Source organism: Larus michahellis, chromosome 4 (assembly GCF_964199755.1).
Source record: "Larus michahellis chromosome 4, bLarMic1.1, whole genome shotgun sequence".
In the NCBI taxonomy this organism is placed as follows: Eukaryota; Metazoa; Chordata; class Aves; order Charadriiformes; family Laridae; genus Larus; species Larus michahellis.
This window is the reverse complement of record NC_133899.1, coordinates 68,898,810-68,918,779: the sequence shown is the minus strand read 5'-3', so window position 1 is coordinate 68,918,779 and position 19,970 is coordinate 68,898,810. Positions and strand designations below refer to the sequence as shown.

The window sequence follows — 19,970 nt, the reverse complement described above, 5'->3', positions numbered from 1 at the left end:
CTCTCTTTACCAGTGAAAAAAGGGGGCGAGCTGCAGGAACTCCTGCCTTCTGGGTCTGTGGGAGCACAAGTCATGAGCTGCAAGGAGAAGTCAGCTCAGTATTGACTCCTCTTGGGTCCTGCTGGACTTGTCCCTCCAACACAGATGTTAACAGGAAGAAAATTTGATTGGAATGAAAGATGGCATAAGAAGCTCTGGTTCAATGCCTTGGCAAGGCTGTGGAGAGAAGGGCTTTCACTGCATCCTGCCTATCTTTAAACAGATGTAGCTACTTCTCATTTCCCATGAAAACTGCCCTGACAGCAGTATCTGAAGGGCTTTGCAACAAGCTTGTTGCGAGGTGCATCTCTCCAGTCAAAGGTCCTCATTCTTGCACCTGATTTCCCTTCCCACTGAGAGTGCTGTGCCTCTCACATGCTGCCATACATTTAAAACATTGTTCTGGAGCTCACCTCCCAACCTGCTTCTCTCTCTCCTCCTCCAGACTCTTCTTGAACTGATCTGTTGTCAAGTGTCTTGTCTTATATTTGTCTTACCTTATCCTAAAATACAAGCTCCTTGGGGCAGGTAACATGTCTCTTTCTATGTGTCTAAAATGCATGCAATTTGATCCCACTCTATCAATGTTTTAGCATAACAACAGTACCAGAGGACGTTTGCACATCTGAAGTGTCAGGCCAAATAAAAGATGAACATTTTACACTCTAAACATTAGCTGCTGGAGTCTTCTATTCGTAGCATAATTGAAAGACATTATTGTAATTGGTTAGCAAAGCCACCAAAGTTTCAGCACCGGCCTTTGCAAAATGAAAATGAATGAAGCAGCTATGGAAATAACGTCTTAATAAGAATAATGAAATTCAAACCCCTAGTGCAAGTACAGTGTATAATCCATTACATGGAGATTAGATGAGATATAAATACCTCAAGGATATAAGATTATTGATCTGACACAAGTCATCTGTTTTGGTAACCACAGAATGGCAAACAACAGGCATCTAGATTGGCACGGTGCCTAACGACAGCGTTTTCATGGAGGGTGAGAAGAGAATTTAACAACCTGCACTGTCAGGCAAGGTCTTAACTCCATTTTGGGTGCGGCTTTGTTGCTGGGTTGTTTTTTTTCTTCCTGTTAACCTAGATAGTATTGTCAGGGCCCAAATCAATTTTTAATTAATTCCCTGGATCTGAAGCTCAGTGGATGAAGGTTCAATTCCCAGTCCAGCCACAGCGCTAACCTCTTTATAACTCAGTTGCTTGCTCATGAGATGAAGTGATAAAGCTTCCCTTTACCACACACACAGAGAGGAGACGTTTGGTAATATTCACGATATGTTAAAACACTGCATCAGTGCTGGGTGCTGATGTATTCAGACAGCTACAAAACCTCAAAGACACTGAAAAAGGAAGCATGGAGAGTGGATTGCAGAGCATGGGAGCTGTGGAAGGGATGACTCATGGAAAAGGTTACGGTTACTCCTTCCAGGGAAATCAGCTGAAAAAGCTGGTAGATTTTAGTAGATTGTCTCAGTTCTAGAAATTCCCTGTTTCTCATTGATTTTGAAGTGAAAACAATGAGGATTAACAAGTCTCCTAATCCCTTGCTGTTCAGCTAGGGAGAAATCCTCAGCCACGCGCAAGTTATTTCAGTGAAATGACCTATTCTGATGTTTGTGTCGCGCCTATTTCTGTCATGGTCCAGCACCTTATGAACCAGTATCAAGCAGGGAGGCAGCTCAACACGAAGGCAGCACAGGCAGCTGAGAATTCAAAGGGTGGCAAAAGTCAGAGACTGTTTAGCTTTCTTTCCAAAACCTCCAGTGCCTCCCTAATGCACCAGGAAAGACACAAGAGAGCAGGATCTTGAACCCAGGTCTCACACTAGGCAGACCTTCCTGATTTCACCCAAACCATCCGGAGGCTCCAACAGTCAATGGTAGTGAGGGCATTTTGCAGCAAAACATGTTTCAGTTATGGATACTTCATGTTGACAATTTAATGACACACCATGGTCAGTGTAGCTAAGTTAAAGGGACAGCAAGAAATACGATGCTCCTACCGTGGATTTCCCATTTTACCATGGATTTACTTTTATTCTGAATGAGACATGTTTGTGGTAGCTGTAACACATGCATCGACACTGTGTCTTAAGTGCAGGCACTGCATTTCCAGTCATTATGCAGAGCTGGGAAAAAAAATCTCTTCCTTAGTACGGGCCCAAATAGACCCATAACTTCATTACAGAAGGCACAGGACTATGCATTTTCAGTCTGAGCATGCTATAATCTATCTCCTAAAATTCTGGCAGATTTCTGTCTTGTCTGGGCTTTGTAGCAAGTCAGTCAAAGGCTCCTGATTAGAAAGGTCTTTTGTCACGTGCACAGCAAAAGACTACAGGACAGCTAGGATAATTCACTGAACTTGGACAACAGCATACAAGTGATACCCTTTAGATAAATACAGATGGGAATACTTAGCTGAAAGTAATGTCATAATCTACAATAATCATTAATGTAGAACCCAAAATCCACAGTCTTACTTCCTTGCTCATCAGCAACTAAACCCTTTGATCTCAAGGGCTGAGTCTCCTTTATTTATAACATCCTTACCAGCAGATTTCTAGCCATAAAGTGATTACAGGAATAAATGAATTCCTTGGAAGGAAAAAATTGCACCAAGTTACACAGGTTGCTCTAAAGACTTAAAGAGAACAAAGGGAATATTTTATTTTCTTGAAGTCTTCCTAACTTTACTCCAAGCCTCAGCTGTTGCGCAATATCCTTCCACAATGACTGGAGAAGTGCTTAACATTTTAGGAAGGCTAAAGGGCGCTCTGCTTTTAGACACGCATCCTGGTGTTTCTGTCTGCCTGATCTACTGCTGTCGAACACAAACGTTACCCAGGTGATCCCTCCCCATCTCTTGCAGAACGCCTCTTCATGCTGTGCACTTCAGGCCATCATCCCCTCTTAAGCCATGAGCACTTTATACAGATTTCATTGTCTGAGTCATTACATTTGTTCAGCAGTTAATGAGAACTATTAAGTGTCCTGGAATACATAAGGCTAAGTGGAAGAGGCCTTAATGTTTAGCTTCCAGTAACCTCTCTTGTCCAGCCACAAGCCCTCACTTTTTGCATGGTACTGTCTGCACATATTCTAGAGAACGAGCTGCAGGGAAGGAAGGCTTGAATAGGAAGACACAGGGGCACTACCCCAGGGTAGCTCCAGATTACTCCCAGCTACCCGTGTCAGCAGTAGCAGGGGTCATATTCAGCCCTGCAGTGTGGTAAGTGTGACTCTGAAGTGGCTTGCAGGCAACTAGCATACAAATGCCACAGCATAGAAGCTCCTTTTGTGTTCTAGAGATTAAGGAGAAGTTGGAAAATTTGGGCTTCTGTTCTTGGCTCTGTCACTGGGTTCTCTTGTGTGACCTTAAGGAATCTTTTTTTTTCACATCTACCCACCCCACCACATCCCTTTTTCTGCCTTCTCCATTTAGATAATTGCTACCCAAGTTAGATGCTACACCCTCTGCTTATTTGATCTAGTGGGGATCCTTTCTGGATAGAAACTTAAGTATCAGAAGGCATGAAATAGGAATATTCCTGTTTTTTAAAGTCTTTTAGGTATAACCTGACTGAGCACCATGCAGCAGGTGCAGTCTCAGTAGAGCTACTTGCCAGCTCCACTCCTGGCTGCTCCAAAATTTACTTTGCTGCTATATTACCTTTGTATCTAATTAACATAATCTCAAGGAAGTGAGGCACTGGGAGGAATGAAGACTACATAAAATATAATTGCCTTCAGGAGAGGAAGATTCCCTTGAGAATTCAACTTTGTCTGTCTGGCTTAAATGTCATAGCATTTTCCTCTCATCCCCCTCACCCTGCTCTTGGCTTCCAAGGTCTGCAAACTGTTTGAATGAGCAGCACATGTTGACACCAAACCATGTTGGACATGTTTTCATATCTTTGCCTTATTCCCATGAATGTTTTTCTATCGTTGCTTCATCTGATACTTCTAAGGTATCAGATACAAACAGTGGACTCACTTAAAACATCCCAAATATCTTGCTGGAAAGGAAACTGGCATGTCCTCTTTGAATTCTAGTCTTTTCCCTCTCAGTATCACAGATAATGAAAAGAATTAAAACCCAACAGAGTTTTTTGTCATACGTCATTCTTAGTGCAGATCACCAGAACAGCGATGTAGCTGTTTGAAGTCCTTCCAGACTTATTCCTGTGTTTCTATTATTGAGCGAATATGGTTCATAACCAGCCGCTCTCTGGGGTCTGGGCTGTTGAGGCCCATCTTGCACATTGACAAATTGTTGTCTGCATCCTGTCAATGGTACCATCACTCTGGTACCAGCATCTCAGTCCCTTGGACCACTTGTTTCTGCAGAACACGTTACTTGCTGGAACACTATTCAATAATGTGTCCATCACAGGGCATTTTCTCCAATTACACTATTCGTGATTGCTTCCCAGCTTGAAGCAGAGGGAATTGATACTGCTTTTAAATGTCCTAACTACAGAGGAACAGATATTCTGTAAGATTTTTCTCCAAGGAACCTCAATAATTGGATATCCCCTTCAACAACTTAAATAGTTCCTTCAGCATCTGCTGTTTAGTATCAGTGTTATCCACCCTGTTTTTCATTTTGTTTGGCTCAGACTTCTCAATCCCTGGTCCAGTTTGATTTAATCTTGTTTGAATTTGAGGAGGGAGTCAGAAACTTATAGAGGCATCCACATAAAAATTCTCACCAGTAGCTTCTGTAATGGCACTAAGACTTTCTTTCTTCTATTGGAAATACGTTGAGAAATATCACTGCTAGCTTAGCTGATCCTGACATTTGACCATGTGTTTACTTCAACATGTTTCCTCTTGTTTCTGGTCATGTACTTATCTTGAGGATATTCCAGTTACAAGTGTTACCCTAATATATTCCTGCAGATGTTTTTTCATCAGCAAACTCCTTACACTTTTGTCATAGCCACTAATTAGACATCAAACAGCATTAGCTACAAGACCAATCTTTGAGGAAATCTGCTAATTATCTGCATCCAACATGTTGGTTCTTCTTCAGTTCAAATTCAGTTGCCATCATAAAACAAAAAAGGAAAACCCCAAAACCTCTGTTACAAAAAAAATAATAATCAAGTTTAGAACAACATGAGATATTCTATCCCATTTCCCACTTCTCTATGTGTATTTAATTATGCTTTCAGTTAATATTTTTACTAACAGACTGTATCGATTGTTCACACAGTGTTTTCCCCCTTTTTAATTGCATTATTTTTCATCTTTTCTGGTATTTGACTTGAAACACAGGCTTCAGCACATATTACTACGATCTCTCAACCACGTTTTGTGCTCTTGAGTTTTGTTTTTAACCCACTGTAATCTTTCAGCTTTCATCTCTTCACCCTTACTAATCTTTTTTTCTGTACACTTAATATCAACATCACCATCACTGTTATTATCAAACAACTGTAGCAAAGAATTCTGTTTGTTTTGAAGTGTACCTAAATTACTGTCTCAATCTCATTCTCATTGAAGAATGATTCTAGTTTTTCGTCTTCTCATTTTTCTCTAAATGTTTTTAGAACCCGTTGCTGCCCTGTGCAAGACCTAACTCAGCTTGACTTCTTCAATTCTCCTTTTTTCCTACACTTATCAGCTTGTTTTGCTGATTGATGTTTTTTTTCTTTCACTCCATATTTGCAGATATGTTTCACTTGCTTGCTTGAATACACTTCAAATGCACACTTACCTATATTGTTCTCATTTCTTCTCATCCTAATCGGTTCTCTGTTTCTTGACAAAGAATATCCAAAATTCAGCTCTAAAATACGCCATAGAATACTTGTGCCGACAAGTAGGTCTGAGCCCTATTTTCCATGCCTGAAAATCAGAACCACTATTGCTTACCCAACAAAGGCAGATTCTCCAGCTACCTACAACGATCCCTACCTAGTGCAAAGGAAGAGGTTACCTAAGACAAGCAGGCTGTTCTTTGTATTTCTGCAGCAAATGTAGCTCAGCATCTCCTGTGCAGATCTCAAAGATTTCCTCGATACAGTTCTTGCCATCTAGGCAGACTCTCTGTCGTCCATCTTCTTTCCAGACTCACCTATCTGCATGTCATTCTCTTTTATACTTGTGTTTATCATTTTCTAAAGATTCCTCCTGGGACATAGCAATATAGTCAAGTTTGTATTATACACCTACAAACAAACCTCAGACATTCCAAGGAAAGTTCCAGGCTTTTTGTGCATTTTAAAACATTTCTTAACCTTTTTTCCCCCCTTAAATTGCTAAGCAGCAAGAAAACTCAATACTAAGTGCTGCCATCTCTTCAATTATGTAAATGAAGAATTTTGTGGATGAGTTACATGAAGTAATGTCTTAGGATGGGAATATCCATTGCTGGAGGGCTAATTCCATTCATTACACTGAGGCTGGTCAGTACAACCTTCACAGATATTACTATTACTTTTCACAAGCTTCTTCTTCAAAGTGGGTATTAATAGGCATTTTCACCTATAGGAGATAGTCCAGATAATGAAGATGTGTGGCTAATTATGATGGAAGTCCAGCCACGGTGCTTAGGGTAATGCAGTGGGATTTGCTGGTTACTCTGCCTTAAGGAACATTTTAGATTCCTTTTAATTTTTAATATTACTTTCAAATCCCCTTCAAAGTTGTTTCTAATAATCTGGAAACTTTTACCTGCAAACTGCATGCATTACCACTTGGCAATAGACTAGAGATACGCATCTCTTAGCTGCTGAGTTGCTGTGAACAGTGTTAGAAACTTACACGAGGCTGTGTGCCTTCATTTGTCACTGTAAGCTTGTGAACAACAAGTTGTATACTCTTTGGTAATGGCAGCAGCTGAAGACCACACTTTCTACTAAGTACAAAATCAGTGTTAATGTTCAGAGACTGAACAACTCCAAGTTCCTGCCAACCTTTGGAACCATCAAATGCCATGCGAAGTTACTCTTCTCATTTCTATCACCATCCATGCATCGGGTATATATGTCTTTCCAAGGCAAGAGAAATGATCCCAAAGCCAAAAATTCAAAGCATGGACACTGTTTCCCAGTCAAGTCAAACTGTGAAAGGGTACTGCTACTTTTTTGGAAGTAACCCATGATGTCAGACTTCCAACATCCAAGATGCCAGAAATCTTAACCAAAGAACTAATGCCATTTTACACTACACGTGTTTAGACTACATGTCGTGTGGATAGTCAAAAAATACAGGGTTTGATCTAGCTTTGCTTTACTACGTAAGTCAAGCAAAAATCAAGACATCAACTCCTGTTTTTCACCAACAATTTGTTACAATCACTTTTATTATCCGATTATTGGAAACACTCCTGATCTCGTATACGATGTAAGCCACAAAAATGGCAAAATATACATAGCTCACTCTTTCTCCTCTACATCACAGCTCAGCATTCAAATATGCTTCCCAAGGGTGGCACATAACTATCCTCCAGTGCCAAAAATAGTGTTATTTCTGATGAAAAGTAAGGAGAAGGAACATACTGGTTACAATAACATAGGACATTATCACTTGAAAACCATCTGAATGGCTCTTCTAGTGATGTTTGCATCTGCCTCTGCTGTCTGCGCGAGGTTTAATGCAGCCTGTGGCAAACTGGGTAAAATAAGGGGAGAATAATGCACTTGAAGGGTAGTGATAAGGCAGGTGGAGCCACAGGGAATGAAATTACATCAACACACAGACTTTCTATGACTAGAATAGGAAATCCTTTCACGCAAACTATGATTTCTGTGGAATACTGAACTCCCTATCTGTATCTTTAAAAACCCACAGACTCCATTTTGCACATCAGTCCTGCCGTCGGTCTCACTGCCTCTCTCTGATACACACATTTCTAAAGCTTAATGAGAGAGTGTCAGTAATTTATGCAGCTCTCTTTTTATGCATGCAACCTCTAAACAACAGGCAGGGTCGTACCCCAGAAAAGTAATTTGTCAGGGAGAGGTCATCTATGATTGCAAAATCAGTCACAAAGGTCTATGATTATAAGAGGCAACTGATCCAGCCGTCCCAGCCTGGAGGCCAGGAACTACCCTGTTTCAAGGAGTTGTCTTGTGGATGCCCCATCCCTGGAAGCGTTCAAGGCCAGGCCAGATGGGGCTTCAAGCAACTTGGTCTAGTGGGAGGTGTCCCTGCCCATGGCAGGGGTGTTGGAACTAAATAACTTGGGGGCTGGGCTAGATGAGGTCCCTTCCAACTCTAACTGATCTATGATTCTATGATCCTTTCCAAGCTAGGTGGAGTGTGGGTGCTCGTGGCAAGAGAATTAGCTTGATGAATCCAGGATAACCCTGCCTTCGTGGAGTCAGGCGGCACCCAGAGCCTGACAAGAGTGAAGGGCTTGCAGTTACTTCGTTGTTTGTTAAACAATTTCTCTTGTTTTGTTTGATAGGTAAAACACTGGCACTTTCTAGACTTCTGCTCCCAGCTAATGTCTCTGACTGTCTGCACGTAGCTGTTGCATATGCCTGACTTGTGAAGCTGTTAATCTGCAGGTTGTTTTTTGGAAGCAGTTGTTTTAAGTGACAGAAGAGTGTGAAGAAATCAGCATCGCTTCTGGTAAAAAGCACTGTGAGCTCCAGACTGGTGGGCTATGCATGGGCATCGAGCAGGCCCGGACCCTGGAGTAATGCCTGAATCTATCTGGAGGATATCATCCACTTGGCAGGTTCAATGGCTGAATCCCTTGCCACTCTGGTCACTTGACAGGACAAACCAGCCATATTTCAAAACCTTGTATTAGTTTGTAAGATTACCAAAAGGCCATCTTTTTGTCCTGTGGGATCCAACTTCACGGTATAAATAAAGAAAATTTCTTCTTCCCTTCATTACTAGCCATGGTACCGAGCTACAGCAATTAAAACTAAAGACAGTGTTCAAAAGGAAAAAAAGCAATTCCTCCAGGTTTCTCCACTCTAATACAGAACAGCTTCAGAGGCACAAGGAACCAAATAAGTCACTCGGAAACACCCTGGTTTGTAAGTACATATGCAGGGAGTGAAGTGTTAGGAAAACCAAGAATAAAACTGAGTGCTGTATTTTGCAGAGAAAACATCTGAGCTTCCCAAATTCTCTTCTTGCTTATGTTTTGAGGAGTGCGCAGCCAAGGCTTCTATCAATCACCCATGTGCGGAAGTGTAACAGCAAATAAAATGAAAAACCCTTCTGGATAATTGTTATAGAACATGTAGGCGATTTGGGGGAAAAAATCAGAACCGGAGATGTGCCAGGCAAAAAAAAACAACCCAGTGATATTTCAAATGCCAGCCTCCTGTGAGCCCCTCTGCTTCCTATCGCTTATTTTGCTACTCACAGCTCCCAGCATGGACTGCTGCTGCCATCTACTGCCACCCGCACTGCCAGGAGCAGAGCTCCCCTCCTGGATCCTGGCAACGGGACTGGGGGTCAGAGGGGGCGTCAGGACATGAAGTATTTCTGGACAGTAAAGGAAAAAGAGTTTCCAAGGAGAGAAAAGGATGGGAGAAAGCCTCATAGCCAAGATTAAAACCCCAAATACAGCTGTGTCTATTAAAGATATAATGCAAAAAATACCCGTGCTCTGATAAGGGAGGCCTAAATGGAAATGCTTTTGCTTTCAAAGGGGAAGGGAAACCCACATCTGGATCTACCTTTCTGTCATGCAGTGACCTAAACCTGTTCCCAAGGCCCTAAAAGTTATTAGTTTAAGGGACATGGCTGACAACCTACGTTCAGCCCCCATTATATGATGAAATGACCTACATGGCAGGAAAGCTAAGGAATGAAAAAAAGCCTGGGGGTAAGTCCAAGTTTCCTAATTCACTCACCTGTATTTCGCCTGGTCTAGGAATGGGGCGCTTTAGACACTGGTGATGGAAATCCTGCACCTGACTCCAGCTTTAAATTCCCATGAGCAAAGGCTCAGAGAACAGATTAGCCTTCAAATATTGCAGGTGTTTCTAAATGAAATCTAGAAGGAAATAATATTTTACAATGTGTATTGAAAGACAGACTATGGAAAGAATGGGAAAAAATGTTGGCTGTGGAACTACATCGTGTCTGTTACAACCCAGTAAGAGATGTGCGGGATTTCACAACCTCTGAATTTCATACGCCATTGCAGGTGGCAGAAAAGATCAGACCCAGACCTTCCTGATCTCAGTTCATATTTCTTCTCTGTTAATGTTATATAACAGTCTTCATTAGCAATACCAATCTATACAACGGTGGCAGAGGGCTGAGAAGCAAAATAAATTAGCTTTTCCCCTTTTCTGTCCAGCTCTTGTTAGACGGTGTCTAAGTCAGCTTAGTTTAATAGTCTCTAACTTGACTTTATTACATGATCTGCAATGCACGGTTGAATAATTTTAAGTTGATTTAGCTAAGCACAGTGATAAAGTCAGGTTTTATTTCCTTATACTATTTATCTTCGATAGCTACACTACACTATGGGGGCACTTTCTACACGGATTAAAATACAATCCAATCTGTATGATTAACATGCATTTCTGGTACTATGACTATGTCATATCTAAGCCTGTCATCATCTTTATTCTACACAAAAATCTGTGATGTAAAGAAGTACTAAAATGTATATAGACAGAACAAGTCTTATGAGGAGCGGCTGAAGGAACAGGGATTGTTTAGCCTGGAGAAAAGGAGGCTGAGGGGAGACCTTATCGCTCCCTACAACTACCTGAAAGGAGGTCGTAGAAGGTGGAGGTCAGTCTCTTCTCCCAAGTAACAGGCGATAAGACAAGAGGAAATGGCCTCAAGTTGCACCAGAGGAGGTTTAGATTGGTTATTAGGAAAAAATTCCTCACTGAAAGGGCTGTCAAGCATTGAAACAGGCTGCGCAGGGAAGTGGTTGAGTCACCATCCCTGAAAGTATTTAAAGACATGTAGATGTGGTGCTTAGCAACATAGTTTAGTGGTACTTGGGACTTGGCAGTGTTAGGGTTCCAGTTAGAGTCTGTGATCTTAAGGGTCTTTTCCAACCTAAATGATTCTACGATTCTGTAAATTAGAATAGCACTGATGCTGTGCCCCAGCAGTGTGGCTGAAGCCAAAACACTGTCCACACTGACATAGCAATGAAATATTCCCAGGAAGTCACTCTCTCTTCCCTCATCTCCTCCAGGAGCTGAGCTACCAAAACGTGCCTGAGAAAAGAGCCTTTGTAGACCTGCCTTGTTCTACACTTCAACAGCCAGATTCCCCATAGACCCAACTCTGTAATGAAATAGGAACTGAAGTTTTACAGAAACTTGCTAGGCAAGAAAGAGGACAAAAAGCACACTAAAGCCGTGGGGTTTGTGGTGGCATTTTTCTTTCAGGTCCTCCTTCAGGACAAGAGTGTTTCCTTCTAAATCAGTTGCCTGAATATTTCACTGTTGATATGAAAGCTGACCTGAGCAGGTCTTCCTTGAGACACTGTCAAAGGGTGTTCAAACAGCAACAATTAATTTGATTAGTTATCTGAGGCTCAGATTTGGGTTTTGGCAGTGTTTTTTTCTTTTTTTCTAGAGTCTTTGTCCCTTGCTTAGGCTTTGCTTCTCATTAGGTTCCTGATTCAGTGTGGCTATCCTTCACTTCACAGTAGGCCAGAAGACAGTCTCCTCCATCCAAAGTTTCTGGAGGACTACAGGTCCTCAGTGTTTTACAGTGTTTCTGGGAGCTGTCTGTGAAAACCTCATTTTCCAACAGCTCACATGAGCGAGGAGAGCGATGTTTTGGCCTGGCCAACAAAAGTGAGTTTTGGCCTTTGCTAGGAATACAGCCTAACTGGAAAGAGAAGAGTTCCTAACCCAGGCTGAACAGATGCTTGTCCCATAACAAAGCTCACAGAAGGTGGGGAGGGGGTGGGGGTGGTGTCTGACACTGCAGTCCTCTGCCAATTTGTTCCTCAGCCACACTAGCAAACCACGCAGACTCTGAAGCCAGAGCCAGTTTCCTCGCAGAAGGCAGGACAAATCCAGTATAAGAAAGATGGTGCCCCAAAAGCTGTGCAATTTAAATTATTAAGAAAAGTATTATTAGCCCCATTTACAGGTTAGAATGGAATTCAACTTGGTTTTCTGCCTATCCACAAGAATACCTTTTCTGTATGACAGAAACTACACATGTACAATCCCAAAGGATTAATGCAGATGCTTAATAGTGAACAAAAATATTATGTAGCAATGAACCAACACACAAAGATGAATCATCTACCCAATTAAAATTGCCAATAGAATTAAGCAACTACTATAAATTATCCCAAATTGTATTGATGAATATTCACAGTGTATCCGTACAATAGTGTATCCGTACAGTATGTGTCACAGAAAGCCCTTTGGACATTTCACTAGATGTTCTCCATCTCTATGGAAGTACCTATGTTGATTCCATTTTCTGCGCAGTTTGAGATTATGTCTTTGCTTGCATCTGAGATCTGAAATAAGTATTCATCAATGCACAGAAAAGAAAAAAAAAAAACAAAAAACTTTTTTTTCCTCTTTTAAAATCTGGCAGATACAGTTGCAGGAAAAAAATGTGAATTGTGCTTACATGCTGTACACTGTTACCCCATATACAACCACTAGACCATCACATCTGTCATGAGAAATGAAACAAATCAAGAGGCATTGAACACTGTGAATTGTAACAGTAAATCTGCAGAGAGGGATTCTCACAGATGTTTCTGGAACCGTGACACACAGGGCAATTTGGGGTGATCAAAAACCCTTGGATTTCCACTTCAAGCCATGGTGAAAGAGAAGGTTGCTAAGCTGGACTACAATCAAAACATTCAAGGCATCAACAGAGTCAGAATTTTCAAACAGCATTTTTTTGCTCTGTGTCTGCTCTTTTATTTATCAGTTTATATTTTTTGCCACTGCATTTACATAAAACTGGATGCAATTATAAAAGAATATAGGAAAAAAAGAGGAAGACTAATGTGGTATAGCACAGATCTACTTCTGCCTCTCCCCTGGTATCCAGTTTTGACTTTTTCAAAGCTGGTTGATAATACGAATTGGTTCCAGGAACAGTGAATTTATGAATTCATAAATTCAATAAAGGTCACACTCTTCCAAGTTACTAGTGGTTTGATTATAAGGTGAACTCTGCTGCTATATCCTGACCACTTATAATGTTTCACAATGATGTCTTTCTTAGAAATAAAGGGCTATCCTCAATATATTAATTCTTACTTACTACCATTTGTTCTGTTGCTCTTCTACTATATGACAGGCTCTTCATCTTATGTTATTGCTTAGAATTGCTGTGTTCAGTGAAGCACCTGCTGTGTTTCTCTCCAGAAATGGATGCAATTCATTGATGACTACAATGATGCTTTTACACATACTATAAATCAGTGTTGCTGCCTTTCAGACAGTCAATAAAAATTGCCAAAACTTTGAATACTTTCAATGAAAGGTGCACAGTATGTTCAAACAAATGTCAAAAATAGACACAAAAATGAAATAACCCACTTCCCCCCCAAAAAAATCGGTGGCTTCCTGAGAGCTGAAAATGGCCATTAGCCCCGCTTGACTACTTTGCTCTGCTGCAGAGCAGCATAACCTGTTTACCTCTCAGCACCTATCTGAACTCTGCTTTATTGTAAATACTATTCCAGAGTTCTCCAATTCTGAGAGGTACTGGCAGCCTTGCTCCTAAGTTTCCTATTTATAAAGACTACTTATATTTTGTCGGTCAAAGGTTTCCTCTAATCTGCCACAGGCACAAGAGAGTGAGAGGGGAGAATGGAAAGAAAATGAAGGGAAGTGCATTGCAAGAGGCCGTCTAACAAGCCTGCAACCTCGAGAAGAACAAGTCTAGGTCTTTTAAAGGTCTAACTTTTCACCCTGCTCTCAGGACTCCCAGCAAGTGAGATGCACTCTAGATAGAACAACTGTCTCCTTAAGATAAGATACACAAAAGCCCAAATCCATTAAAACATATTCACTGGTTCTAGCCTGATTATGGATGCAAAGAAAAAAGTACCCTTTGTTTCAATTATGAGAAAGATCTCCAGGAGCATTCTCACTTCTTTCGAGACTTGCAGTTCCACTACTGACCTATGCATCCTGGGAGATGCGTCTGTGCACAAATACTTTTAGTGCAAAAAATAGTCCACTATTCTATGAGCTAAAAGAGGAATCTCATGGGTTTTCAAGCATGTATCTGCTTAGGTTCACAACTGCTTCTGGTTCATTGATTTTAACTGGGCTCTCTCACTGGTCGAGATAAACACGTACTGGGAGTTTGCAGGTTCAGATCCTTATCGACCATCTTTATTTTCCATTGGCAATTAACATCGCTCAGACCTTCTGTCACATTAGGTTAAAAGCAGGTCACAGCTCTAAAGTTAAAAATATAAAACAGTCAACATCTGAAACCCAACCATAAAAAATGTCAGCGACCTCTTTTTTGGCAGAGCTTTCCCTCACCTCCAGATACCTCCCAAGAGTTGGATGCAACTGAGTAAACACTTTCTCTAAGTCACGTTTGTGAAGGTGTTTTGTGTGTTGGTCCTTAATATCCTGTTATGACCCTGTGCAGCAGGCAATGAGAGGTTATCTTATTTGATGAATACCACAGACAATAAAAATTCTGATGAGACTACACTAGTTTAACACAGTTGTTCAATTTCATTTGTACTTGATGCAACCATTCTCAAATACAGTGCTAAATTGTACAGAGTGTTGGACTTTAAAGAAGTTTTGAATGCTGAGGAAATTCCACTGTGTCATCCTATTTAGACTGGTTAAGAAATCTTACTCTGCTATCATCTCAAGAAGCCTTGTAGAAGTCATTAGATTTAGTCCAAAATTACTACAGAGTGATGGGGAGTAGAATGCATTGCCTTGTTGTAAAGACTGTAAATGCAACTTTTTACACTCAGGTAAATGACGGTAGATGTTGTATCTTATTTTCCAACATATCATCCCTCACAAAAGCAGCCAAACAAATGGAAATGGGATATGACAACATAAGTAATATTCCATCTCCACTTGTCAACTTCTTCCTGCTGTCAAATCAAGAACAATATTTAGATTATTTTTAAAACAGTGGCATTGTCATGTTGAAGGCTTACAAATGTCTGCTTTGTATACCAAGCCATGTATTTATCTTAGGGGAGATAGGGAAATATTGTTAAGGTTAATACAAGGAAAGGAGCGAGTGTGCTTATTGTGCCTTATGGTGCAGTGGACCCCAAAGTCTCCCTTCCAATAAGACCAATAAAGGCTTCAGTTCTGAACACTGTTATATCTATGATCATATTTAGTAACTCTAATAGCAGTAATATAATCATAGAATCATAGAATCATAGGGTTAGAAGGGACCTCTGGAGATCATCCAGTCCAACCCCCCTGCCAGAGCAGGGTCACCTACAGCAGGCTGCACAGGAACGCGTCCAGGCGGGTTTTGAATGTCTCCAGAGATGGAGACTCCACCACCTCTCTGGGCAGCCTGTGCCAGTGCTCTGCCACCCTCAAAGTAAAGAAGTTCCTCTTCATGTTTAGGTGGAACTTCCTATGCTCAAGTTTGTGCCCATTACTTCTTGTCCTGTCACTGGGCACCACTGAAAAGAGCCTGGCCCCATCCTCCTGACACCCACTTTAAGTATTTATAAGTGTTGATAAGGTCCCCCCTCAGCCGTCTTTTTTCCAGACTGAAGAGACCCAAATCCCTCAGCCTTTCTTCATAAGAGAGGTGTTCCAGTCCCCTAATCATCTTGGTAGCTCTCTGCCGCACCCTCTCCAGCAGTTCCCTGTCCTTCTTGAGCCGGGGAGCCCAGAACTGCACACAGAACTGGATACATAATACAAGCTACTTGAGCAATAGGTAGGGAAGCAGGAGGGGACAGTTCCTGACAACTCAGGATCAAATCCAGACATCCTTCTCATGAACAAAATAGCCACTACAGTCAAAGCAAGGTCCGAGTAAACCACAGACACTTCTTTGTGCAGCCATCTCTTTGAAAACTCTCAAAAAGTATATCAGTAGACCTCAGATTTAACTTGAGATCACCCATTCTTTAAATGAAGTGTTTAAATGGCTATGCTACACTAAAAACACACTGACGAGGGAAACTCTCATTTCCACCCAAGTGTTGTGTTATATATAGCCTATGTAGTTGGATGTGATAGTCATGAAGCCAAGTGGCTGAAAAACATTAAAACTAGTTTTATCATAAACCTTTTCCAGAGATTTTCCTATTCTCTGGAGCATGTCACTGCTCTCCCTCAGACCTTTCTGATGGCAATGGGAAAAAAGCCACATCATGCATCAAATGCTTCAAAGTTAGCTTGCAGCATGATAGCTGCTAGCATGGAAAATGCCTACTGAATACACTATTCACAATCATTAATCACATGCTGAGGCTACGCATTGAAAAATGGGAAGGGAGAGAGAAGGAAGACAGTCTACCAGAACATCTGGTGAGGAATGAGGAAATCTATAATCTTTCCTCATTTTCTTAAGGGACAAGTGGTCTGAGTGGCAAAGACCAATTGAACCTTGATGGCTTCAGCACTTATTGGGTGGTGGGGATGAACCTGATGTTCGGAAGAACATGCAAGACAGCCACTTCTCTGCAGTACATCTAACACCTATTCTTCTAGGGTGGCACCATGTGGTGTTAATTCAACCATTTTTATTTCATTTAAAATTCAGCACTTTTCCTTCCATGTTACAGTACATAAAAGAGAGCTGGTATTTTTAATACTTTCCCTCCTTCATAATACAGTTTCTAATTAGGCAGCTGCAATTATACGTAGGTGTAAAAAGCCGACTGCACATTATGAAAACATCAGCATTTATCGCAATGAAGTATATGGCTCTACAGCGAGATCTTCTCTACAGGACACAGAAAGATATCAGAGAGGTACAGAAGAGAAAACCCACATAAATGCCTTATTTATAGAATGTAAATATGGTGGGTTTTTAAGCTGCCTGGCAGAGAAACATGAAAATTGTCAAAACCTTACCCAGCTACTTAAAGAGTCCTGTTTCTGCCACTGCTCCTGTTTCTGCACCAGATGCTCCAAAGGAAGGTTCCACACGTGAGACATTCATCTCAAGCCTAAAGGTCCTGGTGAAAGGCAGAAATCTAAAATTATGCCAGGGTCTGAGAAGGTGTGCAGAGCATGTCACAGCAGGATGGTAACAGGACGCGCAGTAATATATTACTTCACCCATCCCTCTTCACCTCAGCCTCCATTTCAAACTTTGGTTGCTGGGTTTAGACTCCGAGGAAAACATTTCAAGAACCTTCCACAAAACACCCAGTGAGACTGAGGGTACTTATGAAAACTTCTGGTCATTTTGTTCCTTAGATTAATATTCTTTTCTCATATATTGAGAAGCTATTGCCTTCAGTGATGATCTGCCACAGTCATTTTCATGGTGTAATCGCCTGTCTGAAAAACAATTATCTCTGCTTTGAATTTCTCAGTATATTTCCCTATGAACTTTCAGATACATTTTTCTATAGAAAAGTGATAATATTAGTAAAATTGACATTTCAGACAAGATGAAAAATGTGCATCAGAGCACTAAAGAGGAATGCTTTTGCTGGATACATGCTTTTCCCAGAGAGATTGTTCAATAGCCTTGTATTCTACCCAAGAGATACCCAGATTCCTACACCAGCTCTTATTTCACACTCGACCTATTTTGATCTCTTTCCATTGGTGCAAATAGTAAGCTGGCCTTTATTTCTAGGAGATATATTTAGGTGGGTCTCATCCTGTTTCTTTTCGGTGAACAGGAAGGCAATTCAATTTGTGCTGGAGACCTATACTTGTGCTCTCCCACTGCACAGGTAAAAGCCCAGAAAGGCAACTTGTGGTTTTGGTTTTTTTAAGTGGTTGACAGTTCATTCTGGTTTTAGGTCAAATTTATGATTTCCCCTTTTGCTAACACTTCGTAGCCAACTGCAGCACTTGGCAATCCAGTCAGTATTTGCTGTTTCTCACCTCATCACCACGATAACCGTTCTGCAATGGAGCTTGATCTTCAAACTCATCTCTGTGAGGCAGCGAGGATTCAGCTCTTTCTTCTGTAGCTGTGTTTAGACTACAAGGAAAAGAAGAGTAAAAACTTCATTTTAATCAGCAGCTATGACTCGAAGAAACTAAAAAAGTAGGTAAGTCATAGAGGAAGTTGCTGCTTTATAGTTGCTTTTATGATTATTATGGTACTTAAACTCCATCTATAGTGTTTTGTTCTTTAATGCTAAAAATTACCATGAGAATCCTGTTTCACTGCAACTTAAGTGACAGTAAGGTTTATTTCAAAAGTGAATAGGCAAATTGCAGAAGGTAAAATGGGCCTGGCAGATGATCAGAATGCATTTAAACTGATAAATGAGAGCATTATAATTTGTAACATTACTGAAGTTTAGTTTCTTAATGCATACGCACACCTGCATGTGCACATCCACAGATGTATATATTATATATTATACGCACAGACACACACAGACACAAGGTTGCAACTAATTTTCCAAGCCGTGAGACAAATGCATGGGCAGAATCACCCCTGTCTCTAAACAGAGAGGGCCACTTTTCTTCTCATGTAAATTCACTGAAGACAGGGGAATTACACCAGGGAGAGGTTTGACCCAGAATGTCAACAGTTTTGAGAAAGAAGAGCTTTTATTTATTATGCAATTATTCACACCGAGGGACCCGCTTTCTCTTTTAAGAGGATGTGTCATGCAGTTTGACGTCTGCTGCTTCTTTTGCAGAAGCTGCTTTCCTGGTTTGGGTGATGGCAGAACAAGCAGTGTCAGGAACATACATATTTGATTTGTCTCTGTTTGCAGCAGGAAAATAAAGTTTGCAAGCAGCCATACCAAGGTATGTTGCATGCCCTAGGACAACAGAGAAGACAGGATTCCTCCTGCCAGGGTGAAGAAAGATTGAGATGAATAGTGATGCATCTCCCCTGCACCTATCTCTTTCCTGCTCTTTTTAGATCTTGTTTCTCCCTTTTTCTCCCTTTGGTAATATTTCAGGTGGTTTCGCTACCAGCAGCACATCTTCCTCCTAGTACATGTCTAAAACTGAGCAAAATAGGACCCAGGAGTCCTTTCTGGCACCAAGGCACGTAGTTCAGGCTAACTTGAGTACCCTCGGTTTAGAACTGCCTTCCCTCAAAACATACTGGCCATACTCACGCTGCATAGCACTTCCCTCAGGGTCTTCTTTCAGCTGTATATGACTTCTCTGTGGTCCCGCAACATAATTACAATCGTTCTGTGCTTTCCTTACAGTTAAGAGCCAAAGAGCAAACGCACACTTACATAGTGGGGATGGTTGGGTAGAAGAAATGCTTTAGTTTCTTCTTTGCCCCTCATTTATTTAACACTATGCACATAGTGATTTTGGCTGTCACGGTTCCTACAATCTTAGGTAGCTTTCTGGAGCAGATTTACTACATGTCCCTGTACTCTCTTGTGTCCCAGATGGCAGCACAGCTGCCTCTAGCCAGAAGTTACTGGAAACCTTCTACTGGATTTCCTTTCCTCAAATATAGAAGTCATTCCACGGAGAACTATTACCAGTGTCTCTCTTTTTTCCTTCAAACCAAGCACACTACCTTGCTTATACACCTCAGTCCAAGCTTGTCCCACCTAATCCTAGACATTCAGCCAAATCCATAAGTCACCCTCAGCTCCCCCTGGGCTCAAAGGCAAGAGATGGGGAGATTCCTCTAAGCCAAGTCATCTCAGAACTGCATTATTATTTACTGTAGGTGTCTGCATTTTTCTTCTAACAATAGGGATGCTAAAAGCAATCTTATTTGACCATACTAGTTGTTACTTTAAAGTAGGAGAAAAGGCAGCCCCTAGAAGAAATAAAGAGACTCCCACCATGTCTCTCAGTGCAGGTCTTAAAGGGAGAT

General features: G+C 41.2%; 1 long non-coding RNA gene across 3 annotated transcripts in view; it reads right to left on the bottom strand.

Moving 5' to 3' along the window:
* The window catches only part of LOC141742650 (uncharacterized), a 275,873-nt gene that overhangs the window by 132,393 nt on the left and 123,510 nt on the right, over positions 1 to 19,970 (bottom strand). For all 3 annotated transcript variants that reach the window (XR_012586799.1, XR_012586797.1, XR_012586798.1), the window contains exons 2-3: positions 18,038 to 18,137; positions 17,048 to 17,151 (exon numbers count right to left, since the gene is read on the bottom strand). This is a non-coding gene — a long non-coding RNA (uncharacterized LOC141742650). The remainder of the gene's footprint in view (positions 1 to 17,047; positions 17,152 to 18,037; positions 18,138 to 19,970) is intronic.